Below are 16325 nucleotides of genomic sequence, written 5' to 3' on the forward strand. Positions count from 1 at the left end.
GAGGAGACTATACCTGGGGATCAATTGAAATAAAGTTGTGAACCAGTTAAAAATAGGGATAGGAGTGGAGGAAAGCATTGCTGGAGGGCAACTACTTGAGTTGTGAACCAGTTTTATAATAGATTTAGGAGGAGTTAAGGAGAAGGTTGGTGTGCAGTTAAAATTATACTGTGAACCAGCTAAAATAATTAAGGTAAGGAGTGGAGGAAAGCATTGCTGGAAAGCAGCTGATTAAGATGCGAACCAGCTAAAAAATAAATTTAGGAGGAAGTGGAAGAGATTTTACTGGAGAATAGTAGCTAAACTGTGAACCAGTTTAAATAAATACAGACAGGAGTATTGGAAAATACAGCTGGGAAATAGATATTTAAACTATGAACCAGTTAAAAATTAGATTCAATAAAATATGAGAATAAACTTGAAGTAAATAAAATAAAGTATTGTGGAAGTAACAAACTATAGAAGGAAATGTTGATTGTTTATGAAATAACTTTAAGAGAGGAGGAAAATACTTTTTGTCAAGATTATGGATATTAGATGTCATTTAAGAGAAGTAAAATATAGATTTGAGGTAATGGGTTTTAGGATTGAGGAATATATATGAAATATTGATTGTTAAAATGATAAAGATTCAGAACGATGTTTATTGTTTAGAATTTTGGGTGTAATAGTAGAATGATAAATGTTTAGAATAAGATTTTTTTCTTTTTTTAAAAGATGTAAATGGATAAAATTTGGAACAAAATTGATTGAGGGAATGTGAATAATTGTACTCATTTTATGCCGGACCAAACCCTTGCTCTAAAAAGATGTATTTTATGTTTTATGTTAAAAAAAAAAATAAAAAAAATTGGAAAAAAAAAAGAAAAGAAAACCCATCATTTTCATCCTGCTTTTCACAATTTCCTGATGGAACACATATATTTTTGCTGAAAGATCATTGAATCTAATAAAAACTGAGTTGCTTTGCTCTTATTTTATTACCAGTTCACCTGTTCCAACTTCTTTCCACCAGCTGAAAAACATATTCTTTGTGTTTTCTATTACGTATATAGTAACCTATTTAAAGAAGCTTTCCTTATGGTCTGAAACTCCTTTTCCAACCTAAATATATTCTGAGCTTTAACTTCTCGATGTCATCCATACCGTTACAAGATACTGCCATGAACTTTTCCATATGCAATTGTTTTTCTTTCTATCAGTAATATGTGTGACCTTTTATTGTTGTTTGGGTTTTGAGAACTTCATTAGTTTTCTTGCCTTCTGCTGGTTTCCATTTTTCTCCTTTTTTATATATGCAGTTGTGGTTTTAGGAGGCACTTTTTAGGGAATTTAAAAATTTCATCTACCCTTAACTCCTTTTCCACTGGAAACATAAAATTTGCTGGTGTGCCACTGGATATAATCCTTTGAATGAATGAATGAATGAATGAATGAATGAATGAATGAATGAATGAATGTCTATGGAGATTCTCAGTCATCCAGGTCATGGTTGTCCCAAAGGTGCTTTTTTCAAAGGGCAACTGGATTTTCTTGTTTTTCTTTGTAGAAGTTTCACTTCTCATCCAAGAAGCTTCTTTAGTTCTGACTGGATAGTGGGGAATGGCAAAGTCCAGTTGCCTCTTGAAAAAAGCACCTTTGGAATGGATGGATGGGTGGGTGGATGGATGGATGGATGAATCAGTGTGGAGTGTGTACAAAAATTGGAAGAGGTGTGTGTGTGTATTATAACCTTAGATTAGCAGAATGTACAAATATTGTTCCCCCTTCACAGAATTTGGTGATACATAAGAATCTATCTCAGTGAAAATGTGACAATTGTAGATTAATGGGATTTATGTCCCAGTACGAAAACAAACTTTCCCTATGACTGTGAATTCCACTGGACCCACTAAACTACTCTGGCCCCGTAAAAACTGGGATGGGATTTTTTTTTTAAAAAAAAGACTGTTCCCATCTGCCTGTTTTATTGAGGATGGGAGCTTTAGGCAGATCTGGGAAGGCATGAAACACTCTGGAACTCCTGGCAGCCACCTAATGAGGAAATGATTCAAGCTCCCCTTCATTCATTGTAGAAAATGCATTTGATCAATTATGTTTGCTTGTCTTTTAAGGCAGGAGCAGAAATGATAGCATTTCATGAAGCTTCTTTGATGTCCCCACTCCTTTACTGTAGGAAGAAATATCCTTCTGGGTTCAGCTCCAAGTGGGGAAAAAGACACTGGAAACATGGAGACAGCTTGGAAAGATGGTTTAATGGTGGACAGGATCACATGGTTCGAGTTCCTGAACAGAAAAGGGGTGAAACGCAGTGAGTCCCCGGGCTTTATGCCCTCTCTGTTTTTGAACTTCCTGGGGCCCAGAAAGAGTATCCTGATTGGTTGTCAGACTCCCAGGGGGTGGAGGTTTTAGCTAGTCTTCCTGGCTGATGTAATCTTCCCAGGTGCCATGTGGTGAGTTTCTGTTGCTAGATGGGTCCTATTGTGTTAGTTTCTGTTGCTAGATGGATCCTATTGTGTTGCAGATGATGGTCCATTGACAAAGATTGAGTTTCTGCCTCTGGCCCATTGACAAAGGGTGGGGGCAGGAAGATGGGAGCTGCTTCGTCTTTAAAACATGCTTATCCATTTCTCATCCAGGGAAACATAATATTCTGCCTTTTTAATATTTCCCAAAATATTTCATTCCTCTAGGAAAGGGGTGGGTGCTAACTTACTACATTACCAAAGGGTAGAAATGAAGCTCTGGCCCTTTGGTATAAAGTGGCCAGAAAGGTTTTAACCAAATTTTTTCAGTTTCCTCTTTTAATTCATTCATTGAGGCTGGAGGTGAAACAAAAAGGACAAAAGATTAACAAATTTGTTTCCAAATTGTATATCTTATTAACTAACAAGATCAATCTTCTCTCTGTATCTCTCTGTGTCTCTGTGTTCTGTCTTTCCTTCTCTCTGTCTCTGTCTCTGTCTCTGTCTCTGTCTCTGTCTCTCTCTCTCTCTCTCTCTCACTCACACACACACACACACACACACACACACACACACACTTTCTACCTTGCCTTCCTGAAAATTGCTCTGCAGGACAGAGAGACTCCATGCAAGAACTGAATGCCCACATCCATAATTTTTTTTCCCCTTTCCGAATGGATCCTTTCAAATGACAACAAAATGAAGGTGTGTTTGTGGGTGACAGGAGGGGGAAGAGAATAGCTTATCTGAAAAAGAAGATGGACTACTAGCTCATTACACATTATTTATGACTCAGATATATAATGTGAGTGCAAAAAAGTCAAATATAGTCACAGGTTGCCTCCTTGGAAATCCAGTTTCCAAATCACGATGAGCAATAATTCCATATTGTTCAAACTCCACTTTGATTTTGGTATCCGGTTTTGTGCTTCAGACTCGAAGAAGGATGTAGACAAACTGAAATCAGGCACAGGTAAGGGCAATGAGGACCTAGAAACTAAATTTTACAAAAGTGTCTGGGAACTTTTCCTCTTGAGAATGGGGAGATCGGGATGTAATATTTACTTTCTTACCTACTTATTTACTAATTTGGCAACCTTACTAATTTTGGCACTAATCTGGTGACTTTTAGTGGCTCACAACAATCAACAAATAATGTAAAGATAGCAGTGTTCCAATATTTGAGGGGCTACCACAAAGAAGTCAACTCATTTTCCAAAGCATCAGAAGGCAAGACAAAACACAATGGATGGAAACTAATCAAGGAACCTGGATAGCTCAGCAGACTAATGCATTGTAATTTAACTCCAGCTGTCTGCAATTAGTAAGTTCGAATTTTGCCAGGCTCAAGGTTGACTCAGCCTTCCATCCTTTCTAAGGTAGGTAAATTGAGGACCCAGTTTGTGGGGGCAATAAGCTGACTTTGTAAAAATATACAAAAGTATGAAGGCTATTGCTTAGCGCATTGTAAGCCGCCCTGAGTCTCCGGAAAAGGGCAGCATATAAATCAAATTAAAAAATAAATTTAAAAAAAAAGAGAGAGAGAGAAGCAACCTAGAACTAAGGGGAAATTTCCTGACAGTAAGAGCAATCAACCAGTTGTAACAACTTGCCTTCAGAATTTGGGAGTGCTCCAACACTGGAGGTTTTAAGAAGGGACTGGACAGTCAGTTGTCTAAAATGGTATAGGGTCTCCTTCTTGAGCAGGAAGTTGGACTAGAAAACCTCCAAGGTTCCTTCCAACTCTATTCTGTCATTCTGTTAAATCTTATTGGTGAGACTTTGCAGACATGAAGGAGATGCCTGTGATTGATCATATAAATAGCATAAGGATAGTTAAAACCAGAGCTGGCTCAAAGCTAAGGCCTTGAGCACCAAAGATTAAAACTTCCCCTCTTTCCGAATCATTCTAAAAATGCAAATCTTTGCATTGGTGGAGGTGGTGATATCAGGCAATGAGGCCTATAGGCACCATAGAGTCTTGACCCTTTGGTTGGGGCCTTTGTTCTGAGCCCCTCACAGGCTGGCTGAAAGCAAATAATATGCTCTCCGAGTAACAAGACTGAGTACAATGTTTCTGTAACCACAGCCTGACAGAAAAAATATGAAATAGATAAAATTGGTGCCCGTGTGGAATCCTGCCCTTTACTTTTTAAGGAAATAATTTGCTCCCTGACAAACATGCATTATTTTTTTCCCCCTGCCTTTTTCATAGAAGGCGGAAAAATGGATTTCCTTTCTCATGAACTAAAAATGTCCCTTAGGGTAATTTGCTCAGGGAAATATACAATGAGAGCGAAAGAAGCAGCAGGTGGGGTCGAAGTCCAAAGTGCTTGAGAAGATCCATTTTCTTTCTGATGCTGCCTCTTCTTCTCCTAATATTTTCTGCCTCTTCTAAATAGCTGGCTGAATTGTTCTGTTCAGAGAACCAGATAAGGTTTTTGTCTGTAAAAAGATTGAGCGTATTCTGAGGGAAGAAGATGTCTTTAAGGCCATAAAAGAACACTCTTAGCTTGCTAAAAAGAATTGGAAACTAGGGCCGTACCAAACATTTGAAAAAGGCCCTTAACAAACAATACCCCCACTTTGAATCGTAAAAGCATTTTGAAGGGCTACTTCCAAAGGTCTCCTAGCTGTCTTCAGCTGCACTCCTGATCTTATGAAGCACCTCTTTCAAGTGAATTAAACAACCCTACTAAGTCCTAAGAATATGCCACCTCACAAGGTGAGCTTTTCCACGCTACCAAGGAAGCTTCTTCGTAGTTTAACACATGACTATAATAATTAATACATACATCTTCATAGTAATCTGCATGAGGCTATCAAAAAAATCTGTGCTTATTTCTCCACTTTTATTCTCTATGTTGTGAGAGCTAGATAGGAGGAGGAGGAGGAGGGGAGGGAGGGAGGGAAGGAAGGAAAGAAAAGAAAAGAAAAGAAAAGAAAAAAGAGAGGGAGGGAGGGTGGCAGGAAGGCAGGAAGGCAGGAAGGCAGGACAGAAGGAAGGAAGGAAGGAAGGAAGGAAGGAAGGAAGGAAGGAAGGAAGGAAGGAAGGAAGGAAGGAAGGAAGGAAGGAAAATTCAGACTTCTTCTGAGTTTACATAGGCCCAAATAGATAATATAAAAAAAAATAATTCCTAAATGTACCATAATTCTCACATAGGACATTGCCTCCTCTGTTGCTAAGTAGAAGGTTGATTAATTATGTTTATTTCTTGATTGCATGTGCAATCATTGTCTTGATTGGATCCTTCCAATTATAGCCAAATATTACATTTATTGTAAACTTTTTTTTCTCCGGAACTGAAAGTTCTGAGAAAGTATTTCTGTGAAGAACTCCAGGAAGTTAACTAATTAAATAGAATATAGATGAAGTGCAGGTATAACGTTTTCTACCCATTGGGCATTCCCAGTTCATTTTAATGAAGGGGACAGTACCCCATACCATACATATATGGAGTGATTCAGTATACTGAAACAAGAGAAAGTGAAATGTATACCAGAAATCCTTATGTGCAGTGGCTATCTCATTGGGGGGGAACCCTACTTTATTTATTCGTTTATTTATATCTCGCTTTTATTTTCACAAATAACTCAAGGCAGCAAACATATCCAACACATCTTCTTCCTCCTATTTTCACCCATAACAATCCTATGATCAAGGTTAGGCTGAAAGTGAGGACTGGCCCAAACCTCCAGCTGGCTTTCAAGCAGCGGTGAAATGCACTTACCTTTGCTACTGGTTCAGGAGTGTGAGCATGTGTGTGTGCTCGCAACGCTCATGCACGCCTCTTCTGCACATGTGCAGAGCCTTCTGTGCATGCACAGAAGTCCAAAAACGGGACGTAATGACATCCTGGCGGGTAGGTGGAGCCTCCCTCTGCCGGCGCTACGAGTTTGCACGAGCCGGTGTTGCAGTCATCCTGGCTGGCTCCTCATGAGTAGTCCAGATTAGAGAAGACACAGGGACAGGTGTTTCTCGGGATGAGAGAGCCTCGAGCTGACTCCAGACCTCTCTTTTATTAGTTATCAAAGTACAGCGTCATCAAAAGGCGTTATTATGGCTACACATCTCATATTACACACATGAAAAAAGGAAAGCATCCATATATTCTCCATATAGGTTTCACATTCTACAATATTACAGTAAATCACGTGAATTCTAGGAAAGCGATACCTAAGGTAAAAACAAAACTTAACTCTGCTATGTTATCATATTTGGCTTCGCTCCCAGCATATTCTTCTGCTAGCCGAGAGGCCCATCTCCCCGTTATCAATAATTATCCCCGTTATCAATATTATGAACAAAGAGAGAACGAATAGGGCCCTTCAGAGATCATCTAGCTGAACCCGCTTTTACTACTCAGATTATTTCGGTGCCAGGCTCCGTACACGTGTCCAACCAGCTAGGCCGATCTACACATATACTATGGCCACCTGATTCCCACAGCCGGATAGATCTGGCCAGATTTCACAGCTGCTTTCAAGGCTAAGGCAAAAGCCTTAGTCTACTGGCTTCTAGTCTAGTTCCTTAACCACTAGACCAAATTGGCTCTAACCTTGCATGGAAATGTTACCAATTTTGACCAGCCCCAGGTAGGGCTGAGAAAAATCCCAATCAGGAGGTAAACCAGATAGATACATGCATACCGTAGGTTGGGTTCGTATTGTCGGGTTCATATTCCAGAGTTTCTAATATAACAATGAATAAACAGGAAGGAGATAGTCCATTTGGGCTGGTTCGACTATTAAATTTCCAAAGTATTTTAACTTCCAGTTTTCTATTAAATTCTTATTGCATTTGACAAGAAGCCGTAAACAAAATTTCACTTGTCTTCTGAAATTGCATGGCTAAGGGTGAGTTTAGGCTAGGTTTCTCATCTGAGATGCATATAAATCAAATATGAGTAGAGTCACATTTATGTAATGCCAGTAATATTAAAAGGAGAATGGGGCCTTTCTTTTCCTCCTCTACTCAGGACAAGCAGAGAAAAAAAATATTTATGTCATTTCTTGACTTTCACTGAATACTGCATTCTATTCAAGAGGTTTGATATATGATTCAAGCTCACAAATGTTTCTGTCTAATAAAATGCCCCAACTGAATACAAATCTAAGCTGGTCTAGAGATCTTCATAGTCTGGTACTGCCAAATACTTCAGTTTTCCCTACATTTCAGGTGGGTTCTACTTACCTTTACTACTGGTTCACATCACATGGCTTAGGACCGGGGTATTTGGCGGGCCATCTGCGGCCAGCAACAGCTCCCCATCGCCTGGTGCCTTTCCACAGAGAGGGCCTACTCGGGGTGCCATCGGCCAGACAGTGTCGGCTGGCAACCCCTAGGGAGCGGGTCTTCTCTGTGGGTGCACCTACCCTCTGTAATCAGCTTCCCCTGGAGCTCCGGATGGCCTCCGACCTTCGCTCTTTCCGCCGCGAACTAAAAACGTGGCTATTTCGCCTGGCCTGTCTGGACTGATGGGGGGTTTTAAAATGGACTTTAATTGATTTTAGGGATTTTATGTGTAATTTTTAACCCGGAGTTTTTGTTTTATTTTTCTGTTTTATTGTTGTGAGCCACCCTGAGTCCTCTCAGAGAAAGGGCGGCATATAAGTCTAAACAAATAAATAAATAAACATCACGCCCGTTTGCTCTCTTCTGTGCATGTGCAGATCACCTATGATGATGTCCGGGTTAGTGGGAGGAGCCTCCTGCCAGTTTTACTACAGTTCTTGCAAACCGGTCTGAACCAGGAGCAACCCACCACTGCTACATTTGCTAGAAAGTAAAGCCCACAGACCTGAATGGGAAGAGGCAATGTATTTATGTTATTAAATTTATATGCCACCCGTCTCGCTATCCAGAGCACAAATATGTGCTGCACCAAACCCAGGACTTTTCTACTTTTGAACCGATTCAGACATATCTTCAGACAAGGAAAACAAGAAAGACATGAGAAAAATTGCACAGAAAAGGCATTACGTCATTTTGAAGGATAAAATATGTGACGAAGAGTTGCAGGAACTGGGTATGTCTAGTTTAAGGAAAAGAAGGACCAGGGTGACATGATAGCAGTGTTCCAAAATCTAAGGGGCTGCCACGAAGAAGAGAGGATCAACCTATTTTCCAAAGCACTTGAGGGTAGGACAAGAAGCAACAGATGGAAACTAATCAAGGAGAGAACCAATCTAGAACTAAGAAAAAAATTCCTGACAGAGCAATTAATCAGTGGAATGACTTGCCTCCAGAGGCTGTGGGTGCTACAAGAGAAGAGGAGGGGAGGGGAGGGAAGGGGAGGAGATTGGACAACTATTTTTTTCTGAAATGATTTAGGGTTTCCTGCTTGACCAAGGGGTTGGACTAGAAGACCGCCAAGGTCCCTTCCAACTCTGTTATTCTGTTATAACTGAAGTCCTTATTGCCTGACTTTCAGCTCACAGCATTTAGATTTCTTTGACAAGAGAAAAGTGGCTTGCCATAACCCATTGCAGATCCAGCTGCACAGGACCAAGAGCATTTGCTGTGGCTCAATAGGAATAATCATTTACGCCAGTCATTTAAAGGATGGGATGAGTTAGGTCACACCTTGTTGGAGCAGAGGACATTTACGTGGGCTTGATTTTTACAAGCAATGAAAAGGGCAAAATGGGATGCTCTTTGCAAATAAGAAGGAGAGGCAAGAAAGAGAATCCCCCTCTGTATTATTAGTAATACTACTATTAATAGTAATGGTAGCAGTAGCAAAAGTAATATGACCTGCATATACTATATGCCAATTTCTGTATGGAAAACATGCCCAACACAATTCATAGTTAATAAATGAAGACTTTAAAATTAAATAAATGGAGTAAAAAGAACAAGAACAGGAAGATAAACCCTAAATATACTGTATATGCATTTATTCCCTAACATAGTGTCTGTCTGTCTATCTATCTGTCTATCTGTCTAATTAGCTAGCTCTCCATCCATCCATCCATCCATCCACCCATCCACCCACCCACCATCCACCTACCTACCTATCATCTATTATCTACCTACCTACCTATCATCTGTTATCTACCTACCTACCTACCTACCTACCTACCTACCTACCTACCTGTCATCTGTCAACTATCAACTATCTATCTATCTATCTATCTATCTATCTATCTATCTACCTACCTACCTATCTACCTACCTACCTACCTACCTACCTACCTGTCATCTGTCATCTGTCAACTACAGTATCTATCTATCTATCTATCTATCTATCTATCTATCTATCTACCTACCTACCATCTGTTCTCTCTCTCTCTCTCTCTCTCTCTATTTAATTTGTAGCTGCTGCAAAAATCAAAACAAGCCCTCAATCATTTACACAACAACAAATAGTATTTAAATTAAAACTTCTGTGGGGTAAAGCTAAAATAAAACTAAAAGCCAAATGCTAATCTTGGGAATTAAAAAAAAACCTATAGAATCTGTTGAGCCTGACTATCCTATCCGTTGTGTAGGCCCTCCAGAATAAATCCAAGACTGTAAGGCAAACCTGACGGTGATTCCTATAATAGTATACAGCATGAGAAAGAGCTTGAGAGACAGTGGGAAGAAATACTGCCCACAGAACAGTCAGATAAGAGAGGTATACAGCTCACAGTTGTATAATGGGTGGAAAAAGAGACTCAGAAGGGAGCCTCTCTATTTTTCAAGCTGTTAAGGAGATAACAGAAGATTTGTACTTTCAGACTTGCAAGATTCTGTTAATATAGCCTTACACTAAAGTAGAAATAGCTCATCTGGTGGTGTTTCTTGCCTGGTTCACCTGGAAAAGCTGACAGTTCTACAGTGGGAGGTTATTCCATGGCATAAGATAAAGAATAGGACCAGAGGTGGGTTTCCCATAATTTTACCACCAGTTCGCTGCGCACCGAAAATGTCAGCGTGTGCATAGCCTTTCACGCATGTGCTTTGCTCATGAGTGTGGCTTGCACGCATGCACACGGCTTAGAAAACGTGGCTAAATAGGACGGCATAGCACCAGGGCGAGTGGGCTAGTGGGCGGGCTCACTCCACAGGTCGCCACTATCGCTTCCCCTGAACCGGTCTGAACCGGCTGAATATCACCACTGAATAGGACAAATGAGACTTCACTCCATGTACTTCATAGAAAAAGGGAATCACTGACAATTCTACTTTGCTTTCTGTGATCATACGTCTCTTGTCATACAACGTAAGTAACTGCAAAGAAAAAGGACAATGAGTGTGATCTGAAACAATACATTCAAGTAGAAGATTAGGGCAGTTGGTGATTAGTGGATGTGACTTGAACCTTCTAGGAAGGTCTTCATTTTCTTTTTCACACTCTCTTAAGGATTGTTTGATTGGTTATGTGTCATCGAGTCATTTTCAACTCCTAGCAACCACATAGATGATTTTCTCCATGATGTCTTCAGAGATGGTTCTCCTTAAAGGGCACCTGGGCGCTTGGCTGTTTCAGAAACTCTTTGGGAACAGATGGTATTAAATCCCTTCTATAGTAAGTAAGTAAGTAAGTAAGTAAGTAAGTAAGTAAGTAAGTAAATAACTTTATTGTCATTGTATGTGTATATATAGTATACCCTTACAACGAAATTCACTTAACACCCAAAGACCTGGTCCAACACACATAACAATCCCCAAACACACTCCCACCAACCACAATTCTCTACCCCTAAACCACCCAAACATCCACACAACAGACCAAATAATACTGTCCAACAGCTCACTGACTTAACGCATTGTAAGCCGCCCTGAGTCTCCGGAGAAGGGCGGCATATAAATCAAATAAAAAAAAAAAACCTGATGGTGGCCCTTTAGTTCATTGTTGAGTGCAATTATAGCTTTGGGATAGTAATGTTATGTTGTGTTCTTGCTTTCTTGATATGAAGTGAGTATCTTCTTGATATTCCATATATTGTTTTAAAGGAAATTAGTGATATGAGCATCTTCAGATGAGTCATGATTAAAGCAGCCTTTAACCCTAAGTAAGTAAATAAGTAAACTGTGATTATGACCTTGTCAAACAAGAAACCACTTCTGTGGTGGTTGCTATCTGCCTTGGGTTCTGATTTAGACAGATAGAAATATTTCCAAAAAAAAAAAAGGGGGGGAAAGGAGGAAAATTAACAATTTCACAAAGATAAACAGTCACTTTAGGAATATGGACTTACACCCAAGGGAAAATCACGTTCAAAGTAATGCAGTGCAGGAAAATTCTCCTACATTTTCTTCCTATCTGCTATTTGATGAAAGAGAATTTGCTTTTGAAAAGATTTTTCAAAGGAGAAGAAATATTCTTCTGAGAAAGTGTAGTGTCCTTGCACTTATTAAGTGACAAGGTTGCCAAAGAATATTTGAGAAAAGTCTGTTTCATTGTGACATTATTATTAATAATTACTAATCTATAATTAATTCACAGTGTAAGATTGGTGGAAACCTAATAATTCAAGTCCTAACCAAGTACCTAAGACTTATTAGAATTTGATAATATAGGCAGTTCCTAGCGGGGTGGTTTTTCTTAGGGTACTCAGGTCTCATAAATTCAAAATTTCCAATATTGAGGGACTCCTTTAGATAGCAATAACACTTATATACTGCTTCACAGTGCTTTACATCCCTTTCTAAGCCCCCTCCTCATTTTAATCACCTCGGAAGAATGGAAGGCTCAGTCAATCTTGAGTCTGGTAAGATTTGAACTGCCAAATTGCAGTCAGCTGGCAGTCAGCAGAAGTAGCCTGCAGTACTGCACTCTAACAGCTGCGCCATCATGGTTGTGACTCAGTTATTGTTCCAAGGGCTCCAGTCATAGTTGTATAAAGGCAGATGTCTTTTTCCATAAGCAGACGATTTTCATCTACAAGTTCCAGTATTTTGTTATTTTTTTCCAATTGTTCTCCTCAATCCTAGCATCATTCAGAATAGCAGCATTAATGAACCAGACTTTCCTGTTTTCAATAACTGTTCTATCAGGCATGTTAGACCAAGATGCCTATCTGTTTGTATCTTAAATTCCAATAAGATATAAAGTCCCACTCCTTTTTCAAAGCCTTCTCAATATCACTGTCCCAGTGATACTTGATACATTCAAATCCAAACCTCTGGTAATATTTCCAGTGAATAATTTTGGCAACATGGTCATGACTCTGCTTGTCAGTGTATGAGAGTTCATGAATTGGAATAGACATGGTAAAAGGTCAGCCAGTGGGGACTGTTTGGTGACCCAGATGGCTCGGAGCCTGGGCAAGGCTTAGCTTGACTGATTTGTATATAAGAGTTGCTTTGTCCTTGCAATATAGCCTCTGTATTATCATTGCTTCTGTGAATATAACCGTGCTTCTGGATTCTGAGTTCTGGTTCTGGCTTTTACTGCATGGGTATTGTATACATGCATAATGCTTTATATTACTGTATATAAAGAAGTTTCTTTTATACATGAATCCTGCTGAATTATTTACTTGTGTGCTGGTTGGATTGCTGCAAACTCTAACACTGCTTGTAGCCAGGTTTTGTAATTTTGGTGTAGCCAAAACTGATCAATTTTTCCATCCTTTTCACAACAAAGGCCACATTTGCTGTTGTTAGTTATATGCTGAATTTTCACTTTCGTGCAGTTCATTCTTCATTATTAATTAATATGTTTCTTGATCATGTGAATTGTTATTAATCATTACTAATAACTGATACAATTGATCAAAATTAAAGTTATGGATAATAATTTCTATAGCTATCCTGGATTTCCACACACTTGTCCCATCCCAAAGAAAACCTCCACGAAGGAACTCCTCCTGTGGGGCCTTTTTTTGAAATTGTAAATGTAGGGAATCAAGGAGGTTTCAAAGTGATAGAAATGCGAATAAGAGAAAAAGAGTTACACTTCCACTGATGATATTACCTAGCATATACTAAACCATCCACAAGCAAATAACCAAATTCAGAGGGCACTAAGAACTGCACAATGCAAGCAATTATGCACAATCTCCTCCCACCATTCAATGAGTTCAAAACAGCACCAAGATAAATTCCAAAGAAATTATCAACTTTGTGAAGGCAGAAAATCACAGGGAATAAAACATGTGAGGAATTGAAAGGCAGAATTTAGTGCACTCTAAAGCTTTGTTGTAGCATTATGACACAAGCTCTTCCTTTTTGCTACATGCATTGTGGTATCAACATATTTATGAAAGATGAAGAGCTTGACATGACAGTGTTACATTGCTTTCATAATTTGGAGAAAAAGTCCTGCACGGGAGATACTTTGTTAATTCAACTACCAAGGAGGAAACCCATCAAAACTGGCAGGGCAAGCTATTATATATAAACAAGTAACAAACCCAACACTCGCTCACACTGATGATGCTACAGAGTTGAGCAATAAAACGTCTGCAAGCAAACAGCCAAGAGAGCATCATGGACTCCACAACTGGGAGCTTTCTCATTTATTGGCAACAATTTATTGAACATTCATGTATGCAGTTGAAGAGGCAACCTTTAGCAGATGGGACAGATGTTTTGTGGTTTATGTTAACAGCACAGCAGGCATTGTAGCTCAGTTATACATCGTTTGCTTTCCATTCCAGAGGCCTCAAGTTCAATCCCTGGCATCTTCAAATAAAACTCTACGGTGAAGATCTTGAGAATTTTCTACAGTTTTGAGAATCCTAGCTTAGATGTTTTCCAATAATATCAAGATGCCCCATGTTGGTTCCATGCTGTTAGGCTTCCCCTTAGCTTTGCTATCTCTTCGCTGTTGAAATTATAAACTTCAGTTTATTCAAGGGAAGTGTATTTCACACATCATATTGAATTGGATTCATCCTTCTTTGAAGGAAATTAACAGGGTATCGAACATGATTTTCCCCCATATGTGCATGCAAGCATGAATGCGCATTTATATACACACAAATGTTTATATAGATTAAGTACTGTATTTTTCAGAGTATAAGATGCACTTCCCCATCCCCCCCAAAAAAGTGGGTGGAAATGTCTATGTGTCTTATACAGTGAATGTTGCCGAAGCCCCGCCCATCCACCAGCCCCCACCTGCTGGCCATTTTCAGCCTCCGCATGTTGCATTTTTGGCCTCTGCACACCCCATTTTAGACCCATTCCAGGCTGCGGAGATCGCCACAGCACATCACCGCCGATTGCTGCCTACATGTGTTGCATTTTTGGCCTCCGTGCATTGAGTTTTTGGCCTCCGCATGCCCCGTTGTTGGCCTCCGTGCTTTGTGTTTTTGGCCACTTCCAGGCGGGGAGCAGTGGCGGCAGTGGCAGCAATCTAAAATGGAGCCTGCGGAGGCCAAAAACACAATGCGCGGAGGCCAAAAACACGACGCATAGAGGCGGCGATGGACTGTGGCAATCCCCGCATCATGGAACAGCTGATTGGTGGTATTCTGAGAGGCCAATCTAACCGCCAATCAGCTGCTCATGCTGAATCAGGCTGCGATAACTGTTTGACCAGGCTGTTTGCTGTAAGGACGCTAGCCAGATGAATACTGATGGATGCTGGTAGGCAGAGGCAGAATTTTTTTTTATTGCTTTCCTTCCCCAAAACTAATGTGTGTCTTATACTCCAGAGCATCTTATACTCCAAAAAATACGGTAAGTAGGAGAAAAGGGAAAGGATTAGTCTCCCATGAGCTTCTTGACTGAATGGAGATTTCACCACTAGTCTTCCCTGTCCAAGCTTCCACTACACCAAAATGGTAGGATACAACCTAGAGTCCAAGACTCTGCATATCTACTATCAAAACCTTGGATACAACTCCTACAGACTCCTAGAAATTCTCAGAATATTTACTGAGGATGGAAACACCCAACTGAAGAGTAAGTACATTCATTAGAATATTCACATTTGGAGCTTCAAACATTTTGCCCAGCTGCAAAATTAATAATCCCAGATTGTTAACAACACAGGTTGTCCTCGACTTACAACAGTTCATTTAGTGACCATTCAAACGGCACTGCAAAAAGTGACTCATGACCGTTTTTCACACTTACGACCATTGCAGCATCTCCAGGATCATGTGATCAAAATTCAGATGCTTGGCAACTGGCTCAAATTTATGTACGTTGCAGAGTCCTGGGGGTGGGGGTGGTCATGTGATCACCGTTTGCAATCTTCTGAGAAACAAAGTCAACGGGGAAGCCAGATTCACTTAACAACCATATTATTTAACTTAACAACTGCAGTGACTTAATAACTGGGGCAAGAAAAGTCAAAAATGGGGCAAAACTCACTTAAAAATGTCTCACGTAGCCACGGGTGAAATGTTCCCAGTTCGGACCAGATCACCTGATCCAGTAGCGATGGTGGCGGGTGGTTTGGAGAACCAGTAGCAAAAATCCCTGCCCCCGCCCATGCCCAGCTGAGCCATGCAATCATCAGAGACTTTTTTTTTTTTTTTACTTTGGAAGCATTTTTTCTACAACCTCTTCGGCCGAAAAAATGCTTTTAAAAGTAAAAAAAAAAAGCCTCTGATGATCGCGCTGCTCAGCTGGGATCGTCAGAGGCTTTTAAAAGCATTTTTTCAATAACCTCTTTGGCCGAAGAGGTTGTAGGAAAAAAAATGCCTTTAAAAGCCTCTGACAATCCCAGCTGAGTTGCCTGGTCATCAGAGGCTTTTAAAAGCTTTTTTTTCTGCAACCTCTTAAGGTTGTAGAAAAAAATGCTTTTAAAAGTTAAAAAAAAAAGTTGGCCACACCCACCCAGTCACATAACTCCCCCCCCTCCCCACCAAGCCATGCCCACAGAACCAGTAGTAACAAATTTTACATTTCACCACTGCACGTAGCCACAGAAATGTTGGGCTCAATTATGGTCGTAAATCAAGGAATAC

Source organism: Pantherophis guttatus, chromosome 6 (genome assembly GCF_059756535.1).
Source record: "Pantherophis guttatus breed Tessera chromosome 6, ASM5975653v1, whole genome shotgun sequence".
Taxonomy (NCBI): domain Eukaryota; kingdom Metazoa; phylum Chordata; class Lepidosauria; order Squamata; family Colubridae; genus Pantherophis; species Pantherophis guttatus.